Source organism: Scyliorhinus torazame, chromosome 5 (assembly GCF_047496885.1).
Source record: "Scyliorhinus torazame isolate Kashiwa2021f chromosome 5, sScyTor2.1, whole genome shotgun sequence".
Lineage (NCBI taxonomy): Eukaryota > Metazoa > Chordata > Chondrichthyes > Carcharhiniformes > Scyliorhinidae > Scyliorhinus > Scyliorhinus torazame.
Window position 1 is genome coordinate 100,633,819 of NC_092711.1, and position 18,472 is coordinate 100,652,290.

Here is an 18,472-nt window from a genome sequence, read left to right on the forward strand (position 1 = left end):
GTGTTGTCACTGGGGAGGAGGCCCCGCCCACTCCCTCTTCTCTAACCAAGATGGCCGCCCCAGCGCCCTGCTCCAAGAGCAAAAGACCCGACTTCCATTCCCAAGATGGCGGCGGTCGCTGTTTTCCCCGGGGCCTTTGAGTGGGGATGAAGGCCCGCTCACTCCCTCTTCCCATACTAAGATGGCCGCCCAAGCGCCCTGCTCCAAGAACAAAAGACCCGACTTCCTTTCCCAAGATGGCGGCCGTTAAATCCATGGAAAATCCAGACCCGGATCGCTCTCCTCTTATTGGTCAGCAGCCACCGTCAATCACTCCCCAGCGATTGTGAGCTGGAGCATGCGCAGTGCAGGTATGAAGCTGGATTCAGGCGGGTGAGTGGAGGCCGTAAACCCCCCAATAAGACCCATTGGTTTTATTGTCAGTCTGCAGACAGGAGCTGGAGAACTGAACCCAGGCAGAGGAGAGAGAGGGAGGGAGGGAGAAAACTGGGAGTGGAGGAAAGAAATGGTGCAGATGGTCGAATGGGTTTGGATTTCAGCCCAGGGAGGAGGGAGAGTGTGTGGGACGGGGATTTACAGCTTTGGGGGAACAAGAGAGGGAAAAATATTCCAGAGAAACTAGAATTGTCTGTTCAGAATTTCTATCCTGGACTGACAGTGATGGCTTTTATTAACGTCTTTTACAGGATATTGGAAGCAGAGGATTGGCCGACAGAAAACTCCAACCAAACATCAAGATCTGAAAGAGTCACTCAATTCTTTAGAACCTGAATATCTTTGAATGTGGAAGGTGTAATGTTTGTCTGTTCAGTTTGTGGGAAAAGATTTTAAACATCAGTGTGACTGGAAAAGCACAGAGACCCACACAGACAGTGAGTGTTCCAGTGAATTGACTGTGGAAAGAGGTTTAACCAGTTGCACAGACAGAAAAACCATCACACCATTCACAGTGGGGAGAAACCGTACATGTCATGTGTGTGGACGAGAGTTCAACTTGCCATTCATCCCGGAGAGACACAAGGACACCGGCACCATGGAGAAACCGTGGAAATGTGGGCACTGTTGGAAGGGATTCAGTTACACTTCTGAACTGGAAATGCATCGACGCAGTCACACTGGGGAGAGGCCATTCACCTGCTCCACCGGTGGGAAGGGATTCACTCAGTCGTCCAGCCTGCTGACATACCAGTATGTTCACACTGATCAGACACCTTTCAAATGTTCTGACTGTGAGAAGAAATTTAAAAGCAAAAAGTATCTGTTGAGACACCAACACATTCACAGTGAGGAGAAGCTATTCACCTGCTCCTTGTGTGGAAAGGGATTCACTGCTACATCTAACCTGCAGAAACACCAGCGAGTTCACACTGATAAAAGACCTTTTAAATGTCCAGACTGTGGGAAGTGCTTTAAAACTTCCGGGAAAGTGACATATCATCAACGTGTTCACACTGACGAGAGACCATTCAGATGCTCTCACTGCAGGACTGGCGTCAGGCGATCATCTGAGCTTACTGTACATCAGAGAATTCACACTGGGGAGAGACCGTTCACCTGCTCTGTGTGTGGGAAGGGATTCATTCAGTCTTATCACCTACTGAAACACCAACAAATTCACTCTGATATAAAACCTTTTAAATGTTTTGCCTGTGAGCAGAGCTTTAGAAGCAGCGATGGGCTGATGATTCACCAGCGAGTTCACACTGGGGAGAGACCGTTCACCTGCCCTGAGTGTGGGAATGGATTCACTGACTTACAACTTATGCTGAAACACCAGCGACTTCATGAGTGTCTCCAGGGATTGGATTCAGCTGTTTTCGCTGCTGTCAATCAGATCCAGAACTGAATGTGTGGGTTAATCCTGAGTTGTGTAAGAAATGTGCCTCAGTCGCTCCCTTCCATGGTTCAGAGCTCCGAGATACAGACAAGGCTCCTTTACAACGGTGTTTAGAGGCAACAAGATTAATGATGAATGCTGGAAACTGGAAGATTTTAGTCCAGGAGTCAGTTTACCCAAAAAGGGGATCCAAGTCATTGGTGATTTTAAACCAGTTTATGAAAAAGCAACAGTTTAGATTTGGTACACCAGCTAAATCGGCAGAAAATACATGCGACCAGTAACATGTGAGAATGGATCACTGGTCCTGGATCAGGGAGATGCTGATCTCCGAGGCTGGAGGTGACAGTCTCCTCGGAATGGTTTACTGGTCCCGGATCAGACACTCGGACAGATGGAGCTGATCTCCGGGGCTGGAGGTGACAGTCTCCTCGGAATGGTTTACTGATCCCGGGTCAGACACTCGGACAGATGAAGCTGATCTCCGGGGCTGGAGGTGACAGTCTCCTCGGAATGGTTTACTGATCCCGGATCAGTCACTCGGACAGATGGAGCTGGTCTCCGGGGCTGGAGGTGACAGTCTCCTCGGAATGGTTTACTGATCCCGGATCAGACACTCGGACAGATGAAGCTGATCTCCGGGGCTGGAGGTGTCGGTCTCCTCGGAATGGTTTACTGATCCCGGATCAGACACTCGGACAGATGGAGCTGATCTCCGGGGCTGGAGATTCTTGTGTTCTCCTTCCTCTGGATCCAGTCAGAGTGTTTGGTGTTAGTCTGAATCCAGCACCGATCACTTTGAAAATCTTTCCTATCCAAAGTGATTTTCCTGTCGAACCGTTTTAACCTTTACTCAGACAGTTGGTTTATATTTGGGTCGTCAGATCCAACCTTCTCCAGTTTAGAAATCTGGTTCCAGGGTTTGTGACAGAGAGAACAGGCCTGTGCTGTGTGTGTCACCCAGCAAGCTGCTGTGGAAGCTTTGTTACTGAGAGCCAGAGAGAGCTCATTCAATTCACAGTCAATGAATTTCTGACATTTTATAAACATTATTAGATGGTGATTTGTTTTACAAAATGTGCTGTCCAATGAGAGATGATGCAAAGCTGTGATCTGTTCCTGACTGAAGGTGAAGTTTCCAGCTGAGAATCTTCGGTCTGAAGTTTCCGAGTGTTTTTGTGACATTCCTGAGTTTTCCAATGTGAGGCAGCGACAACAACAACTGGCATTTACCCATCAACAGCTTAAAATGTCGGAGACCCTTCACAGAGGGACAGAAGCTGGGTGGAAAAGGTAAGGAGACCGGTTTAGTGAGGGGTTTCCAGCCCTTAGGACCTCGGTAGGTGAAGGTGCCTCTGCCAATGGTGGAGTGAAGCAAGTTGGGGGCGCTGAAGGGGGTGAGAGTCTTTTTTTTGATTGTTTTATGGGATGTGGACACCACTGCAAAGGCCGGGATTTGTTACCCATCCCTAATTGCCCTTCAACTGAGTTGCCTGCTCGGCACTAGAGTCAACCACATTGCTGTGGGTCTGGAGTCACATGTAGGCCAGACCAGGTAAGGACGGCAGATTTCCCTCCCTAAAGGTCATGAGTGAACCAGATGGGTTTTCCCAACAATCGATGATAGTTGTCACGGCCGCTGAGACTAACTTTAGAATTCCAGGTTTATTAATTGGATTTGGGATTTGAATCCGTGTCTCCAGAGCATTAGCCTGGGCCTCTGGATCACTAATCCAGTGACATTACCACGATGCCACCTTCTCCCCTAATTAGAGGAGTGAGGGAGCTTGGAGGGTTGTAGGAGGTTCCAGAGACTGTCTGTCATGGAGAGAGTGGCTGCCTCCATGGAGCTTCAAGCACGGCTCTGAAATGGGTCGGTGTAGGTCATGACCTTGGCCGTGCAGGAGATGTCTGCTGCCTTGAACAGGATGACAGATACTGTCAACACGTCACTGATCTCCCCCAAGCTGGTCAGCAGCAGAGTGGGAGGAATGATGTGACGCTGGTCCAGGCGAGGGATGGTGGAGGAAGGAGACATGGATCTGGGAACTCCACTCAAAGGGCTCCCACCTTAGACCCGTTCCCCCCCAAACCCACAGGCAGTATCCAACATGCCGCCCCGTCTCCAGTTCATTCTGCCCGGCACAGGTACAGATGGGTCAGTCTGTCCCAGGACCCTCAGGGGCTCTGAAACCCAGAGGGTGGAGACCACAAGCCTCTGGGCAGTGAAAGCAGGGATGTGACCAGCCTGTCTCTACCTCTGCTGAAACCACACAGGATGCACCAAGTAGAAGCAACAGGAAGGGTCTGGGCTCCAAATTGTAATTCACCAAGTGTCTGAAATGGGAGTTTGACAAGATATGAAGTTTCTTTATTTAATAATGATGCACAAACTGTATTGACTGGAACCACTTCCAGCTCTTGTCCGTCCTTACATCCCGAGGCCAGCTCAGCTTTTCACTGACTCCATGCTGAATGTGAATCCAGGCTGGGGGCCATTGGGTGGCTGTGCAATGGGAGGATGAGTGGGTGAAGGAATGTTCAGTGAACAGGGAGGGGGAGGGGGGTTGGTGCTGCTGGTGGGAAGTGTTCATTCTGAAGGAGTCCCCCTGAAACAGAGACCATTCATTTCTCACTTTGAAATGATCGAGCTGCTGTCTGTCCCCATTCTTGTTCAGTTTTTCAATATTTATATATTTAAATCTCGACTGAAACATATTCTTGATGTGACCCTGAGATCCAGAGGATTTTAAATCTGTTAAAGTCAATCCCCATCGAGTGCACAGGAGGACTCAACTGGTCCGAACTTTTTATGTTATAAATAAACCAAGATCTTACAAGATTTTTATCAGGGAATTATTTTTATCTGAGACCAGGGATGGTCAAACTGTCCCAAAGGTCTGGGCTTTGAGGCCCACGTACATTTGGGGCAGCATGGTAGCATAGTGGTTAGCACAATTGCTTCACAGCTCCAGGGTCCCAGGTTCGATTCCTGGCTGGGTCACTGTCTGTGCGGAGTCTGCACGTTCTTCCCGTGTGTGTGGGTTTCCTCCGGGTGCTCCGGTTTCCTCCCACTGTCCAAAGATATGCAGGTTCGGTGGATTGGCCATGCTAAATTGCCGTGAGTGTCCAAAATTGCCCTTTGTGTTGGTTGAGTGGGGTTACTGGGTTATGGGGATAGGGTGGTGTGGGCTTGGGTAGGGTGCTCTTTCCAAGAGCCGGTGTAGACTCGATGGGCCGAATAGCCTCCTTCTGCACTGTGAATTCTAGGATAATCTATGACATGGAGCACCATTCCTGGATGTCCTTCATCCCTGATTTTAATCACATCCCAATTGGGGGCCGTGCTGTCAACTGTCTGGACCCCAGTCTCTGGAATTTCGTCCGTAAACTCCTCCACTTCATTTTCCATCTTTAAAACTCTCCTTATAACCAAACTCTTTGACCAACTCTTTGGTCATCTGACCCAATTTATCATAGAATTTACAGTGCAGAAGGAGGCCATTCGGCCCAGCGAGTCTGCACCGGCTCTTGGAAAGAGCACCCTACCCAAGGACAACACTTACACCCTATCCCCATAACCCAGTAACCCCACCCAACACTAAGGGCAATTTTGGACACTAAGGGCAATTTATCATGGCCAATCCACCTAACCTGCACATCTTTTGACTGTGGGAGGAAACCTGAGCACCCGGAGGAAACCCACACACACACGGGGAGGATGTGCAGACTCCGCACAGACAGTGACCCAAGCCGGAATCGAACCTTGGACCCTGGAGCTGTGAAGCAATTGTGCTATCCACAATGCTACCGTGTTGCCCCAGTGCTGCTACCAATGTGTCCTCATATTCCAGTGAAACTGCTTGGCACATTTTAACATGTTTAAAACTCATTATAAATAGAGCTGTTGTTGTAGCTCATTGAGACCTGATCAGTAACTGAGTGAGTGAGTCTGTATAAATGTAACTCAGATACACACAGCTTGTTAAAACAGTCCTAGGGGGAGGAAGTTCTGAGCTGCCTGCTGGATTTCTGTTCTCCACAATTGGGAAAAGGTGATTCTTCCCAAACATGAAAATTACCAATAATAACTCTGGGCTTTTCACAGTAACTTCATTAAAGCCTACTTGTGACAATGAGCTATTATTATTATAAAGTTGTTAAAGATGATTAGTTGTGAGCTGGGTTATTTGTTAGAATGAGAGTGAAGGAGTGGGATTGAGCCACAGTCTGAGTCACCAGTTTAAGCACAGGAGAAGAATCTGGAGAGGAGAAAAGAATCAGGAGGAAACTGGAGACTGAATCTGGAACAATGAGCAGAGAGGGAGGAGTGTGTGGGACTGAGATTCATAGATTTGGGGGAATGCAGCGTAGAAACTGGAATGGTCTGTTCTGAATTTCTATCCTGCATTTCCACTGAAAACCTCTAAACTCCTTTTACTGGGAGTTAGAGAGAGAGGATTTGAAGACAGAAAATTCAACGTCACAATCTTGACAAGATCTTTCAGAATGACTGGAGAAAGATGTGAATTCAGGGCTTGGGCAGTAGGAAACTTTAGGGACAGTTTGGCCGGTGGGCTAGTGGGAGGGAGGGAAGCAGCAGAGGCAGCTGATCAGATTGTCTTAATCTCAGTGACAAAGAAACTCCATCAGCTCCTCGCTTGTTGGAGGTGAGGATGGAGGAGACAGGAGAGGGAGAGCTCATCAAAAGGAACCAATTTGCATCAGAGATATTTAAAAGATTCAACACACTGCGTATTTTCCACAAATCTGATTTATTTGACTTTTAGCCTGAATACGAGTCCCTGTACGTGGGCTGGGGTTTATTTTCATCGGCAGAACCAGACCCCAATGAACACGGTTCAATCCTGGGTGTGATTAACGGAAAATTCCAATCACTGTAGTTATTTATGAACTCACTGATGTCTCAGCAGGCTGGATGAGGTTGTGAAAGCGTTCCCACACTGGGAGCAGGTGAACGGCCTCTCCCCAGTGTGAACTCGCTGGTGGGTCAGCAGGTTGGATGACTGAGTGAATCCCTTTCCACACTTGGAGCAGGTGAAAGGTTTTGTGCCAGTGTGAATTCGGTGGTGGTCGTGAGTTGTGATGATCGTCTGAACCCAGTCCCGCAGCGAGAGCATCTGAATGGCTTCTCGTCAGTGTGAACACGTTGATGGTACATCAGTTCCCAGGAACTTTTAAAGCCCTTCCCACAGCCTGAACGTTTAAAAGGTCTCTTGTCTGTGTGAACTCGGTGGTGTCTCAGCAGGGTGGATGAGGTAGAGAATCCCTTCCCACACTCGGAGCAGGTGAAGGGCTTCTCCCCAGTGTGAATTCTCTTGTGCGTCAGCAGGTCAGATGACTGAGTGAATCCCCTTCCACACTTGGAGCAGATAAGCGGCCTCTCCGCGGTGTGAATCCTCTGGTGTACAGTGAGTTGGGACGATCGCCTGAACCCAGTCCCGCAGTGAGAGCACCTGAACGGTCTCTCGTCAGTGTGAACACGTTGATGCAGCATCAGTTCCTGGAAACTTTTATAGCATTTCCCACAGTCTGAGCATTGAAATGGTCTCTCCACAGTGTGAACTCGCTGGTGTCTCAGCAGGTTGGCCGAAATAGTAAAACTCTTCCCACACTTGGAGCAGGAGAACGGTTTCTCTCCAGTGTGACTGCGTCGATGTGTTTCCAGCTCTGATGGGGAAATGAAACCCCTCCCACAGTCCCCACATTTCCACGGATTCTCCCCAGAGTGACTCCGCTTGTGTCTCGACAGGCCTGATGATCGACGGAAGCCTCGTCCACACACACAACACGTGTACGGTTTCTCCCCACTGTGAATGGTGCTGTTTCCTTCCATGTTCAAAATCCGCTGATATTCAGGTTACGGTAAATGAGCAATGGAGCTGATCCTGATCTGATGAAGTTTCCCGACTGCAAATCCTCTCCTTCGAACACCCTGTGAAACTGATTTAAAACAGAAAATAGGGAGTGCGAGAGAACCCACAAAAACACAAAGGCCGGTTGTGAAATTGAGCTGAATGAATCTGGTCATTTGTGGGGCCGGCACTGGGAAAAAGTGACCATGAAACCTGCTGGATTGTTGTAAATACACAACTGGTTCATAGAATTTTATCATAGAATTTACAGTACAGAAGGAGGCCATTTGGCCCATCGAGTCTGCACCGGCTCTTGGAAAGAGCACCCTACCCAAGGTCAACACCTCCACCCTATCCCCATAACCCAGTAACCCCACCCTACACTAAGGGCAATTTTGGACACTAAGGGCAATTTATCATGGCCAATCCACTTTACCTGCACATCGTTGGACTGTGGGAGGAAACCGGAGCACCCGGAGGTAACCCACGCACACACGGGGAGGATGTGCAGACTCCGCACAGACAGTGACCCAAGCCGGAATCGAACCTGGGACCCTGGAGCTGTGAAGCAATTGTGCTATCCACAATGCTACCGTGCTGCCCTAATGTCCTTCAGGGAAGGGAACCTGCCAACTGGTCTGGATCTAGAACAAAGAACAAAGAAAAGTACAGCACAGGAACAGGCCCTTTGGCCCTCCAAGCCCGTGCCGACCATGCTGCCCGACTAAACTACAATCTTCTACACTTCCTGGGTCCGTATCCCTCTATTCCCATCCTATTCATGTATTTGTCAAGATGCCCCTTAAATGTTACTATGGTCCTTGCTTCCACCACCTCCTCAGGTAGCGAGTTCCAGGCACCCACTACCCGCTGTGTAAAAAACGTGCCTCGTACATCTCCTCTAAACCTTGCCCCTCGCACCTTAAACCTATGCCCCCTAGTAATTGACCCCTCTCCCCTGGGGAAAAGCCTCTGACTATCCACTCTGTGTATGCCTCTCATAATTTTGTAGACCTCTATCAACCTCCGTCATTCCAGTGAGAACAAACCGAGTTTATTCAACCGCTCCTCATAGCTAATGCCCTCCATACCAGGCAACATTCTGGTAAGTCTCTTCTGCACCCTCTCTGAAGCCTCCACATCCTTCTGGTAGTGTGGCGACCAGACTACACGAGACTCTGACACACTGCGAGAAGGAGAGAGAAAGGGAGTAGTAAAGGCTGAATAATTGAAAGAAGTATTTAAATATCTTCAGAACAAGCAGAACATTGACAGAATCTCCCAAACCATCGACCTCTACCACCTCGAAGGAGCAGGGTAGCAGGAATATGTGAACATCATTTCCAAGTTCCCCTCCAACTCGCACACCATCCTGACTTATCTGACATACACTACTGGATGGACAAAGCCATTGTCTTAATTCCCCATTACAAACTCCACTCCCTCACCGCCGACTCCATTTCTCTCCCTGGGAACTGTCTGAGACTGAATCACACTCTTCACAATCTCTGGCATATGAAAAATGAAATGAAATGAAAATCGCTTATTGTCACGAGTAGGCTTCAATGAAGTTCCTGTGAAAAGCCCCTAGTCGCCACACTCCGGCGCCTGTTCGGGGAGGCTGGTACGGGAATATTTCACCCCAAGCTGTGTTTCTGTCCACATATCACTGTCACCGCCTATTTCCACTCAGTAACATTGTCCAGTTATGTCCCTGTCTAAGTTCATGTGCTGCTGAAACTCATCCATTCCTTTGTTCCCTCTAAACTGGACTATTCTAATGTGGGTCTTGTCGATCTCCCAGATTCAACTTCACAGGAACTGGAGGTCATCCAAAGCTCATCTGCTCCTGTCCTCACTCACACCAGGTCTTGTTCACCATCACATCTGTGCTCCCTCACCTACATCGTGGTAATCGCCAGTCCGATAATCGTCTGGGCTCATCTAATTGTGGTCCTCCCCCGGCTCCAGTTCCTCCCCTGTGCTCACAATCTCCTCCCTGAACTGCCTGATCCCCTTCAGTCTGTCTCCACCAGCCACACTGAGCATGCTCAGAACACAGCACAGCCCTGCGTCCTCACCCTGGGTTCCTTTAGTCACCGATACGGGACTTTCTGACCGATTGGGCATTCTGGGTAATCTCACCACCATCGAGATCAATCAGGCAAACCTTTTCCCCAGTTGGTAAAACGGAAGATCCATGGATGAGGGGGGATAGTGGACAGGAAGCAGAATCAGAGGTTCAGACATTGTATTAAATACTCCCAGCATGAGCACATTAATCTGATAGGAGATCACTTCCACACGAGAGGACAGCAGTGTGAAGCCTCCTGAGAGTCTGGTCCCTTCCCAATCAGTGATTACTGGAGCTGGGATACAGAAAAGAGTCGGAATAAATTCAGGGATTTATTTGTTCAGTTTTACAAATGGGTCTGGGGTCACATTCGAAGTTTGTGCAGACTGTGAGTACCTGGCTTTATTAACCCTCCCTTTCCAGAACTTGGGGGAAGGTGTCTGGTATTCAGGACAAATATTACAGGAACTATTTTAAAACTTGTGTCATCATTGATGCTTTATGAGTACGGGTCATGACCAAAGCATTCGTGGGATCTATTTCTTATAACAGGAGTTAGTTAATAAATCAGGGGTCTGAGCTGCATAAATAGAGGTGTTGAGCACTAAAACAAGAAATTATAAAGTCCTGGTTAGATCACAACATTATATCCAGCTCTGGTCACCAGTCCTTATGAAGGATATGAGGATCCTTACAAAGTGCTGAGGAGATTCAGGATAGTTCCAGGAGGGAAGTTAGTGGCAAGGTTAGATTGGAGAAACTGGGCTTGTTCTACACAGAGCAAATGAGATTGAGGGGAGATTGATGGAGGTGTACAAAATTAATACAGACATAGATCAGGTCGATAAAGAAAAGCTGTTCACATGAGAGAACCTGAGATGCAGCGGGGAATATGAAGACCTTTTTTTACACAGAGTGATAACCTGGATCTCACAGCCCTGGAGGGTGGTGGAAGTGGAAATGATTCATCACTTCACAAGAAGAAGGATGATATACTGTGCGACTTTTATCAAGGATTTGGCTGCACGCTGGACGATTGCTTCATATTTTAATTATCTGTCCCACTCCCACTCTGACCTCTCTGCCCTTGGCCTCCTGAACTGTTCCAATGAAGCTCAAAGGGAGCTCCGGGAACAGCAGCTCATCTTTCCATTCAACACTTTACAACCTTCAGAACTCAGCAGTGAGTTCAGCAGTTTCTGCAGCAACAGAGGTTTCAGGATCTGGAACTCTGTCCCTGAAAATGTGCCAGAACCGGATTCTATGTTTAGAATGTGTCTGCTCGTCCGAGATTCCCCAACCAGTGGAATTAGTTCCTTTCTATCTACCTCGTCAGTTCCAATTAACATCCTGAAAACTTTGATCAATTCCCTTTTAATCTTCTAAATTCCAAAGATTACAACCCTCATAATCAGGTGGCAAAGGGGTTAGGGAGGGGAAAGATATAATTAATGGAATAGTGCTAAAGATTGTGCAGGGACACAGGGGACTGGGGTTTCTAAGTGCTTTTCTCTCTGAAGTGACATGATATATTCAGCGAGTAGTTAGCAAAGCAGTTCTGTAGAAAGATCATTTAGATTCGAAAATTAACTCTAATTCTCTCTTCACAGATGCTGCCAGATCTGCTGAGTTTATCCAGAATTTTCTGTTTTTATCTCAGATTTCAAGAACCTGCAGTATTTTGCTTTTATTAAATTGCCTCTTGAGCTGATTAATGGTGTTAATGAGCATGAAATAGAAGTTTTACTGCTTTATAAAGCTCTGATTAGGCCACAATTCGAGAATTGTCTATTTCTGGTCACCACTCTTCAGGAAGAATGCGAAGGTCCTTGAGAAGGTGCAGAAGAGATTTTGCAGAATGGTTCCGGCAGAGGGGGTTGAGGAGATTTAATTCAGGTGTAGAAAATTCTGATGGGTTTAGGTAAAATATACAAAGAAAATCTGTTCCCATTCACTGATCGTACGAGGACTCGGGGACACATACAGGTTTGGGGTAAAAGATATGGGAGATGTGAAGGGGACCGATTTTACAGTCAGTGGTAATGTCCCTAAAGTTACGGCTGAGGGGAGGGCAGAAATGGACACGATGAATATTTTCAAAAGGAAATTGGATAAATATTAAATGGAAACCTGCAAGGATAGAGGGATGGAACAGGGGAATTGGACTGACTGGATTGCTCTCGAGCTAGCATAGACTCACTGGGCCGAATAGCCTCCGCTGTGCCACAATGACTCTCTGACTATTTTTTTATAATCACACCGTATAATTTAACTTTGGGATTCAGCAGTGGCACAGTGGTTAGCACTGCTGCCTCACAGCGTCAGGGACCCGGGTTCAATTCCGGTCTCTGTGTGGGGTTTGTACATTCTCCCGTGTCTGCGTGGGTTTCCTCCGGATGCTCCGGTTTCCTCCCACCGTCCAAAGATGTGCAGGTTAGTGGATTGGCTATGCTAAATTGCTCCTTAATGTCCAAGGATGTGCAGGTTAAGTTCTAGGTTATGGGTATAAGGTGGGGTGGATGGAGGAAGCATAAATGGGTAGAGTGCTCATTTGAAGGGTTGGTGTAGACTTAATGGGCTGGATGGCCCCCCCTCTGAACTGGAGGGATTTGATGATCTTATGATCACTCAGGGAAATCTGTGCTCTACACTCCCTCTGAGGCCATTCTATTCTCCTAAGGTTTGTTGCCCGGAGCTGAGCTTTCAAGGTGTGGTCGAACCACGGTTTGTGAATCTTGGGGCTTTTCCAGTCACACTGAGACCTGGAATCTTCTCGCACAGACAGAACAGACAAACATTTTACCTTGCACACCCAGATGCTGCTGATATTCAGGTTCGGATGTATCGCTGACTCTGTCAGATCACAATGTGATGCTTGGTTTAAATTTCCCATCAATCAGTCCTCCACTTCGAACTTCCTGAAAAAGAAAATTACAAAGACCTTCAACTGCTAGTGTGAGATATAAATTGAGGAGACATAAAAATTGTCTTGGTTTGAGTTTGCTGTGTGTAAATCCTCCCCTTCTAACCCCGTAAAAGGAGTTTCCAGAATACATCACTGTCAGCCACAACATTCTCTCCTCCTGCTGACAGGCCAGGGAGCACTGCGCATGCGCCCTGCTGCAATTATGGCTGCCGTTATTCTGGGTCTGTGATGCAGAGCAGCCCAACAACGTCCTTTGCAAACACAGGATCAGGAGCTTCTTATTCGGGCTTTGAGGCATTCATGCTGTGTTTACGGTGTTTATGAGGCCCCCCTCCCCTCCCAGGCACTCCGCTGTCTCTTCCCCCACACCTCGCGGCCCCGTGACTCAGTTCACCCGATCATTGGTCCCCTCACCGCCCAAGTCCAGACACGTACCACACTGCGCATGCCCCAGTCAGAGACCGCACTGCGCATGCTCTATTCAGAGACCGCGCTGCGCATTCTCCACTTCCAGCTTGGTGGTGCGCCTGCGCAAGAAGCTCCTGTGGGCTGAATAGGACACAGTCGTTCACGTGGAGGATGCCGGGTATATATCCAACCATGAAGACATAATATTGCTCAATTGAAATTGTGGCTTTGTGGTCCGATTTCGATTGGGGCCATATGTCAAGATGCCATATGATTAAATTAATTGGTACAGCAACCAAAGTGCATGTGAAGTACATAGAACTATACAGCGCAGTACAGGGCCTTCGGCCCACGATGTTGCACCGAAACAAAAGCCATCTAACCTACACTGCCATTATCATACATATGCTTATCCAATAAACTTTTAAATGCCCTCAATGTTGGCGAGTTGCGGCATGGTGGCATAGTGGCTAGCACTGCTGCTTCACAGCGCCAGAAACCCGGGTTCAATTCCGGCCTCGGATAACTGTGGGAAGATTGCAGTTTCTCCCTGTGTCTGTGTGGGTTTCCTCCGGGTGCTCCGGTTTCCTCCCACAGTCCAAAGATGTAGAGGTTAGGTGGATTGGCTGTGATAAATTGCTGTACAAAAGATTAGGTGGGTCACCGGGATAGGGTGAAAGCGTGGGATTAACTGGGGTGCTCTTTCCAAGGGCTGGTGCAGACTCGAATGGCCTCCTGCTGCACTGTAAGTTCTATGATTCTTCCTCCAGTGTGACTGAGCTGTTATGTCAGCAAATATGATGACCGAGTGAATTCATTTCCACATTCGCCTGAAGGCACATTCACCTTGGACCCAAGATGGCGCCGGAGCGTGGCGACTCTCTGTGAGCTCTGCCAAACAGATCTTTTTACAACTTTATAATCATACTAATATTTTAAAACTAATTGAACACGAACATTATCACTAACCTTTACTCCTGTATGCGTCACCCGATGCCGGTGTCTATGTATTTACATTGTGGACCTTGTGGTTGCCCTTTCATGTATTTTCTTTTTATTTTATTTTCTTTAATGTACTAAATGATCTGTTTGAGCTGCTCTTAGAAAAATACTTTTCACTGTACCTCAGTACACGTGACAATAAACAAATCCAAATCCAAGGAATTTTGTGGTGGGATTTTACACCTGAGATTGAAGCTCAATCAGTGATTTTAAACCCTGCTGCTAATGAGTTCCACATTCTTAGCACTGTTCAGTTAAAGAAAAGCAAAAAAACTACAGATGATGGAAATCTGAATTAACAACAAAAATAATAATCTAATAATAATCTTTATTAGTGTCACAAGTAGGCTTACATTAACACTGCAATGAAGTTAATGTGAAAATCCCCTAGTCGCCACACTACGGTGCCTGTTTGGATACACCTAACAAGCACATCTTTCGGGACTTGTGGGAGGAAACCGGAGCACTCGGAGGACACCCACGCAGACACGGGGAGAACGTGCAGACTCTGCACAGACAGTGACCCAAGCCAGAATCGAAATACTCAGCAGATCTGGTAGTGTCTGTGGAGAGGGAGACATGGTTTACATTTCATGTCCAAGATCTTTCATCAGAACTACACTGCATCAGCACAGATCTGAAAGGTCAACTGTTTCTCAATCCCCAGATGTTGCCAGATATGCTGGGTATTTCCAGTATTTTCTATTTTAATGTCTAGTTAAAGAGAATTGCTCATTAGATGTATTACTAAGTTATATTTATTTTCATCCTTATACAAGTGACAGCATCTTCCAATTGTCTACCCTGTAAAACACTTCTATATGTTTATATTCCTCAATCATTCACTTTTCCAATGGAAACGTCCCTAGCCTGCTCAATCTATCATGATGGTTATAACCTATCACTATAGAATTGCTCCAATAAAACTTTGCATTTTGACAAAGTCCACATATTAGCCGTTCATTCAGTCCACAACAGAATTTAATAGGTTGACAGATACAGGTTTAATCACCGTCTGAAACATGCACATAAAGACAGACACAAGCGATTCTGTGACTGAATTGGAGTAAATGGCAGAGATTTTAATAGAATCAAATTTTTAAAAATCTGTCTTCATGATAGCGAAATAGGAAAACCCACTCGGGGAGATGAGAAAAACGAGGCTCGGTACAGATCCCGTGACGTCCCTCTTTCTTCAACACGAACGGGATGAAGGCATCAGAACGTTTCACACACAGAACAAAAAGGAATCAAATATAATGAAAATATCATTCTCAAATCTCTACCTGTAAAACTCTCCCATTTCATTTCAATGCTGACTTTGCTCAATTTCACATGAGCACAATGGGGTTTGTATTACCCAGTGACTCGAACTATTTTCTTTGTCAGTCATGTTTGCAAATCAATGTTGTATATTTCAGAGTCTCACTTTCAAATGAGAACATAAATGTCAGATAAGATTAAGTTTTGAGTAACGGAACAGATGCTGAGTAAATTGATTGACATTTCTGGAAGCAACATGAGAATGATGTTATTACTGAATGAGCAGAAATCATTCCACCCTGAGAACGCTTCTCCATTTGAAAATTCATTTGAAACCAAATAAAGTGGACTACTTAAGCAAAGTGTCACAACAGGGCTTTGTGAAGTTCTAAAAATCATTTCCCTCTCTAATAGACAGACTGTGTGAACAGGCTGTAGATCAAATAAAATTAAATTCTGTATATCAACTCAGAAATAATGAAGAGATTCTTGATCAGGAAAAAACACCTTCATAAATTTGGTATGAAATCAATTGCATGATTACATGTTGTTTATATCGTAAACTGCATAATTTCCGTGTCCACATCGTCTGGTCCAGTGAAACTTGATCATTAAGTCAAACTGGGCATGGATTCGACAGAAATTCCTTTTTCAAAAGCGAATTGGACGATCAGCTGTAATGGAGAAAACTCAAGGCCGTTGAAAAACATTGAGACTAATCAAAAGATTGTTCTTTTGAAAAGCTGGTCGAGGTGATCGAGGTGCCACTTATTTCGTTTTGTTATTTTATGGTTACATTGATTTATTAGTCTCTCTGCAGCATTCCTAATGAGAACAGCCGAATTCTAAAAAACAAAGGCTCCAAAGTGTAACTGAGTGACAGAACAGTGGCAGCTTTCTACACAGGCCCATTGGAGCGAATATCAGCCAGCTGTTTCTGTAGTGTAGTGGTTATCACGTTCGCCTCACACGCGAAAGGTCCCCGGTTCGAAACCGGGCAGAAACATTATGGACGTTCCTCATTTGACGATGAGTTGTATTCTTGCTGTTTTCTGTTTACTCATTAAGTGAATCCGTTACATTACACCCGTTTCAAATGATATCCTACAAAATCCACCATTATGGGGACTGGGAGGAATCGGTCAGAGAGTTCACACGTGTTAAGTGTGAATGGTTTTCTAATGTGCTGTGACATTTTCTGATTCTATTAATAATCTTAAATCAATTTCTCTGCCGCTTGTCTAAGTTTACAGCCGAATTGGACTCCCTCAAAAGAAGGTTCTTCAGTGTAACAAGAATGCAGGTTTCCTGTTCTCGGTCAGGGACCAAACTCGGTGCCTGTTTCTGTGGTGTGGTGGTTGTCATGTTTACTTTACACTCAAAAAACCCTGGATTGGAAACCGCGTAAAAACATTGTCGAGGCCCATTCGTTTAAGTGTGTAGGAAAAGTTGCATAATTGATATTTTCATTGTTACTCATCCCGAATAACCCTTGAACTGAGTAAATCTGCCGTGTGGAACCCCGGTCCCCAGAGCTTCAGCCTGATTCTCTGCATTGCCAGTTTAGTGACAATAACACAACTCAACACCAACCACTCCCCCAGTGAATCCGCAATAACACAACTCAACACCAACCACTCCCCCAGTGAATCCGCAATAACACAACTCAACACCAACCACTCCCCCAGTGAATCCGCAATAACACAACTCAACACCAACCACACCCCCAGTGAATCCGCAATAACACAACTCAACACCAACCACTCCCCCAGTGAATCCGCAATAACACAACTCAACACCAACCAGTCCCCCAGTGAATCCGCAATAACACAACTCAACACCAACCACTCCCCCAGTGAATCCGCAATAACACAGCTCAACACCAACCACTCCCCCAGTGAATCCGCAATAACACAACTCAACACCAACCACTCCCCCAGTGAATCCGCTATCGATTATTACCTGAATATAATATCTTACAAAGCAAATGTCATTTGCTCTCATCTATGCCGGAAAGGTATTCAGGAGAAGCAGAAGTGCTGAAAATTGCCGGCACACTGAGCAGGAACAGAGATGCTCCTGTTTTGACTTGGGACAAATATTAACAGTTCCTTCAATGGCGACAAATGCAGGCCAGAGGCTGGGAATCTCGCTGTTATTCTATTAAATTGATTAACACTAAAAGACCGGCTGGGAATCCTGCGGAGAGTAATTCCCCCCCCCCCCTCCCCACTCCATCCCCTCCCAGCCTCTTCACCATCAACAGTCACAAGTCAGGAATTAAATGGCTCAAAGGGCAAAGCTGGCTCGGTGGATTGGCCATGCGAAATGGCTGGGTTACGGGGGGTGGGCCTAGTTAGGGTGCTCTTTCCAAGGACGGTGGAGACTCGAAGGGCCGAATGGTGTCCTCCTGCACTGCAGGGATTCAATGGTTCTCCTTCAGTTCCTCCCTCTCACTAAGCCCTGCATCCCCAACATTTCTGGCATCTGATTTGTGTCAGTTTCTGTCCCTTTAGAATACACTGGGATTTGTCAAAAAGACTACCAAAAGTAAATCTAAACGATCAACTGAATTGGGTTAAAGTTATTGAAAATGCATTTGTTCATGGACTGAAACTGATGTCTAAACGTTTACCACGAGCCAACCAGGAGTCGAACTTGGAATGTCCCGATGGGGAGTTTGGCGCGTTATCCATTGCGCCACAGGTTCACAAGGTAAACACGTCTTTACATCTCGTCCAACAGGTTACACAGACTGTTTATCCCAAAGTGTTTTACAACTCTCGGGGAAATTCTCTCAGGGTCGCCCCGGCGGATTGGACCAGACTCAGGGTTGAATTTGGCGGCAATGTAAAATACACCAATGCTGTTCCCAGTGTGGGAGGTCATTCCCGAAAAACAGAAAGAATGAGCTGGAATTTCTGGGATCGTGTCCAGCGTCTGTTTGTGGGGAAATGCGGTTGGTGAATGGCCAGGCTTGGATAACACTTACCAGGACATAAAACAGTAAGTGAATTAATTTAAGTTTGGAAGTTCCCATCTCCTTTCTGTCTGCAGGTATTTCCCGCTCTGAGCTACACAATGAA

General features: G+C 46.5%; 2 long non-coding RNA genes and 1 other non-coding gene across 3 annotated transcripts; 2 read left to right on the forward strand and 1 right to left on the reverse strand.

Moving 5' to 3' along the window:
- Positions 1-188: 188 nt before the first annotated feature.
- LOC140419207 (uncharacterized) lies at positions 189-15,730 on the forward strand. Its single transcript, XR_011945610.1, has 3 exons — positions 189-350; positions 687-3,130; positions 15,246-15,730. It is a non-coding gene; the product is annotated as an uncharacterized lncRNA (long non-coding RNA).
- On the reverse strand, positions 6,594-12,886 carry LOC140419205 (uncharacterized). Its single transcript, XR_011945608.1, has 2 exons — positions 12,591-12,886; positions 6,594-7,801 (listed from the first exon to the last, which is right to left on the reverse strand). It is a non-coding gene; the product is annotated as an uncharacterized lncRNA (long non-coding RNA).
- Positions 15,731-16,319: 589 nt separating the features above from the next.
- On the forward strand, positions 16,320-16,392 carry trnav-cac (transfer RNA valine (anticodon CAC)). Its single transcript has one exon. It is a non-coding gene; the product is annotated as a tRNA-Val (tRNA).
- The last annotated feature ends 2,080 nt before the right edge of the window (positions 16,393-18,472 follow it).